Source organism: Hylobates moloch, unplaced genomic scaffold, assembly GCF_009828535.3.
Source record: "Hylobates moloch isolate HMO894 unplaced genomic scaffold, HMol_V3 SCAFFOLD_15, whole genome shotgun sequence".
NCBI lineage: Eukaryota > Metazoa > Chordata > Mammalia > Primates > Hylobatidae > Hylobates > Hylobates moloch.
The window spans coordinates 46,218,198-46,223,239 of record NW_026652290.1 but is presented as its reverse complement, the minus strand read 5'-3'; positions in this window follow the sequence as shown (position 1 = coordinate 46,223,239).

Genomic DNA, 5,042 nt, shown 5'->3' with positions numbered 1-5,042 from the left:
GCAGCCAGGGCCTCAGAGTGGTGTAGGCCTCACCCTTGCGCTCACATGTCCCAAGGACTGCCAGCTGTGCCACCTCTGAATCCCAGACCCATGTAACCATCCTCTACCTGGACCACAGGAGGAAGCTCCACGTTCTTTGCCACGGTTCAGGGTAAGGGGCATGATCTAAGTTGGGCAAAAGAGAGTCATCCTGGTACCTTAAAAAAGAGTCTAGGGTGAGCCCCAGTCTGCTGGTGGCCATCTTCACCACCTTTGGGGAGAGATGGCCTGAGCAGACACACAAAGCAAAGAGGTGGAGAGAAACCGTGTCTTTGCGTCATTGTTTGAGTCCCTGGACCCAGCCAAGTCCCCCGGACTACCCTGAACTTTTCAATTGTGGGAAACAATAAATTCCATTTAGTTAAGAAAGTTTCAGTTCTGTGTCTTGCAGCTGTGAGCATTCTGACAACCTTGATGTTCCAGGCCCTCCTGAGCTAGGTCCATGAGCTAATTGCTTGCCCGCACCTCCAGTGGGAAGGAGCTGCTCACATCAACTCAGTGTTCCCCAAAGCCACGCCCTTCCTTTCCTGCTTTCACACCACTGACTACACCATGCCGTCGTGAAGGCCTGCCCCTTCTCCAAGGCCCAGATCAAGTCTCTCCTTTAGGAAGTGTTCCTTGGCTGTCAGGTTTGGGTGTTATCACGTTTCCTCTTTCCTGGTGGCTGGATTGGAAGGCCTTAGAGGGCAAGGATCATATGTGTTAGAATCTCTGCATCCTCCACAAGGCACTTGTGTTCAGTGTATTTGCTGAATAAATGCTACATAAAAAAGCATGACCCAGCCGGGTGTGGTGGCTCATGCCTGTAATCCCAGCTTTTTGGGAGGCCAAGGCAGGCGGATCACCTGAGGTCAGGAGTTCAAGTCCAGCTTGGCAAACATGGTGAAATCCCATTCTCTACTAAAAAATACAAAAATTAGCCAGGCGTGGTGGTGTGTGCATGTAATTGCAGCTACTCAGGAAGCTGAGGCAGGGGAATTGCTTGAACCCAGAGGTGGAGGTTGCAGTGAGCCAAGATCGCACCACCACACTCCAGCACTCCAGAGTGCACTCTGTCCACTCGCAACAGAGTGAGACTCCGTCTTAAAAAAAATAAAAACAACAACACATGACTCCTGGCCTAATGGACTGATAAGGTAAATAAGAAGAAAGACACAGGCCTGTACACATAATAGAAATTGGGCGTGTACCAGCCTGGGCAACACGGCAAGGCTCTGTCTCTGCAAAAAATAAATTAGCCAGAGGTAGTGGCTCACACCTGCAGTCCCAGCCACTCAAGTGGCTAAGGTGGGAGGATCACTTGAGCCTGGGAGGTTGAGGCTGCAGTGAGCCATGATTGCAGCACTACACTCCAGCCTCCAGACAGAGCAAGAGCCTGTCAAAGAAAAGAAAGCAAAAAGAAAAGAAAAGGAAAGAAGGAAGGAAGGAAGGGAGGGAAAGAAAGGAAAAAGAAAAAGAAAGTGAGAAAGAGAAAGAAAAAAAGAAAGAAAGAAAGAAAAGGAAAGAAATTGCATGTGTGTACATGCCAGCAAATTTCCCATACCCTGTTAGAATACGAGGGAGCAAACAGATGGAAAGAATCAATAAGGGGGCAGGGCGCAGTGGCTCACCCCTGTAACCCCAGTATTTTGGGAGGCCAAGGCAGGCAGATCACCTGAGGTCAGGAGTTCGAGAACAGCCTGGCCAACATGGCAAAACCCCATCTCTACTAAAAATACAAAAATTAGCTGTGCATGGTGGTGCATGCCTGTAATCCTAACTACTTGGGAGGCTGAAGTTGGAGAATTGTTTGAATTGGAGGTTGCAGTGAGCCGAGATCTTGCCACTGCATTCCAGCCTGAGCAACAAAGTGAGACTCCATCTCAAAAAACGTAAGTAAAAATGAATGAGACATTCTTCCTTTATTAAAATAAAACCCATCAACCACCCCAAGGTTATTCCAGAAGGAAACTCTCCACCAATAGTGGTGGCACTAGACATATACTAAGAGACCCCCAAGAGGGAAGTGAAGCCATGGGGGCATCTGGGGCTACATGGTCTATCTCACCACACAGGGAGGCCCTTTACAAGGCTAGCTGCCATTTTCTACCAAGACAGAAGGACAGGAACCTTCCAAACAGGGCAGCCTGCAGGCCCTGCAACTTCAGGCCCCATTCTCAGACACCCGTACAACCCCTTAAGCCAGACGGACTCACAGCTGTCTCTGGAAAGTTCTTCGTTACCTGACTCTTTAGACACATGGTTGGCTGGAGGGGCCTCTCCCTCACCTTGAACATCTTATGAAGCCCCTTGCCACCCACTGTGTTGCTGTCCCACTCAGCTGAAAGACTGGCCAGTCCCGCATAAACCCTCCAGCTCTGAGATCAGCCAATCTTCCCTGGACACTGCTCTCTCCCCCAGCAAAAAAGCCAAGAATTTTCCCCAAAGCTTATGGTGAGGAACCGGTCGTGTGTGTGTGTGTGTGTGTGTGTGTGTGTGTGTGTGTGTGTTTGAGATGGAGTCTCACCGTGTCATCAGGCTGGAGTGCAGTGGCACGATCTCGGCTCACTGCAACCTCTGCCTCCCGGGTTCAAGTGATTCTCCTGCCTCAGCCTCCCAAGTAGCTGGGACTACAGGGACCCGCTACCACGCCTGGTTAATTTTTGTATTTTTAGTAGAGACGGGGTTTCACCATGTTGGCCAGAATGGTCTCGATCTCCTGACCTTGTGATCCGCCCACCTCGGCCTCCCAAAGTGCTGGGATTACAGGCGTGAGCCACTGCACCCGGCCAGAACTGATCTTAATTCTCAAACCAGTGACCCTAATAAAGTGTCTTCATTTCAGGTGGGCTCATTCAAAACGACATTTTCAGGCTGGGTGCAGTGGCTCACGCCTGTAATCCCAACCCTTTGGGAAGGGAGGCAGAAGGATTGCCTGAAGCCAGTAGTTTAAGACCAGCCTGGGCAACATGGTGAGACTCTGTCTCTACCCACCCCCACAAAAAAGACATTTTCTCTTCTCCACGAACCTCCTGCCTCCCATTAAAATGTCACTCCCCCAAAAAAATGCAGAGGAAGAGGTAAGATTGCAGACTATTTGAAAACAGGGGCATGACGTTTGTCAGTTCCCTTGTGTCTCCCCACAGCATCTGTGTTCCATTAGTGTAGTGGCTGACAGCGTGGATATTTCAGGCGAGATGCCAGCTGAAGACTCTCTAGTCATCTGGGGAAAGCCGCCCTGCCCCAGATGCACCACCTCTTCTTGTGTCCCAGGGTCCTCTCCTTGCGGCCCTTCACATCCCATGGCTTCTCGTCTGCGGGCCCCTCTTCGCCTGTGCAGTTGATGCCACCTTCCAGCTACCATGTGACAGGTGGGCAGAGACTGGGGCTCCCGCATTCCCAACTCCAGCACCTGGCTGAGACACTGGGCCCTGGGATTGACTGTGACTGCCCTCTTCCCCTTTGGCAGGTCCCGTCTCCCACTTCCAACACCCTCACTTAAGGCCAGGCAGACTCCTTCCTACTGTCACCAGTCATTAAAATAAGGCTGCATCCCTCCCTTCCCTTCTCAAAATCCTTCCAGGGCTCCTTCTGCTGTTAGTGCCTTAAATGAGCACCCCTCACCTTTCTAACCTCGGCTCTTACCACGTCCTGGCCACCAGTGTGCTTTTGCTCTTGCCATTCTCTCAGCAGGAGTGTCCCTACCCCAGTTCACTCCCACATCAAGTGTGGCTCAAGCTGTGTCCTCCAGGAAGCCTTTTATTTATCACTCAGGTCAGAACTGGCTCCCTTCTGGGCACAGCACTTTTCCGAGCCGGCCGCCCACTTCACTCTGCCTTTCTGTGGACAAGTCCATCTCCTGAACTAAGGACATAAAAGCCTTGCAGACAGGGTCCTGTCAGTCACTGTATATTTCATGGTGCCTAATGGTGCATTGTCTGAATGGACATGAGAGAGAACACACTCCCAGCTTCCAAGAAAGATGTGTATTCTCCCTAACAACAACAAAAAGAGACCTAAATGGGCTGCTCCCTGAAGAGAGCCCTCAGCTCTTTTACCGTGATGCACACTCGGGGCTGGGTGTAGGCTGTGTAACCGAATGTATGAAGGAAGAAGGAATGGAGAGAATGTGGGCAATCAAGGCCTGGCACTGCCCTACAGGAGGCTTACAGGTCACACTCCCAGAACTGTCTCTATCCCCATGCCTCTCCTAGTAAGATTCATTGCCTATGATTTCAAAGAAAGTGCAGTTTCTAGGGAGTGAAGGAAAACGTGAAATACAGAAAGAGAGAAAAACACACAAATCATTAAATAAAATTTTAAAAATAGACGGAAAAAAAGTGTAGTTTGTTCTGCAAGCCACAGCCCAAAGAAGTCTATTTCCTCCCACAGGATGGCTAGAGTTCAGAAGCCGCGTTCTCTTCTATAGCTCACCAGAGGACGCAGCCTGAAGAGCTCAGGGTTTGAAGGTAGGGCCTTGGGCAGGAGTCAGCTACTATTTCTAGCTGTTCTAGAAGGACCTAGAAACTTCCTGTGTGATTAGGAAGCTCTGGGGGTGAAAATGCCATGCACGGAGCTGGCCCATGCCAAGTCCCTTCTAACTATTTTAAATTACATCTTTGGCCAGGTACGGTGGTTCATGCCTGTAACCCCATCACTTCGGGAAGCCAAGGTGTGTGGATAACCTGAGGTTAGGAGTTCCAGATCAGCCTGGCCAACATGGTGAAACCCTGTCTCTACTAAAAATACAAAAAAATTATACGGGCATAGTGGCGCACACCTGTAATCCCAGCTACTCGGGAGGCTGAGGCAGGAGAATCGCTTGAACCCAGAAGGCAGAGGTTGCAGTGAACTGAGATCATGCCACTACACTCGAGCCTGGGTGACAGAGCGAGACTCTTGTCTCAAAAAAAAGAAAAAGAAAAAAAATTACAGCCTCATCAATGTCTCCTGCTTCTCTGAGACGAAGGGAACAAAGCAAATCAGGAAAATTGTGACAGAAAAATGACAGGCAGCCATTGTCA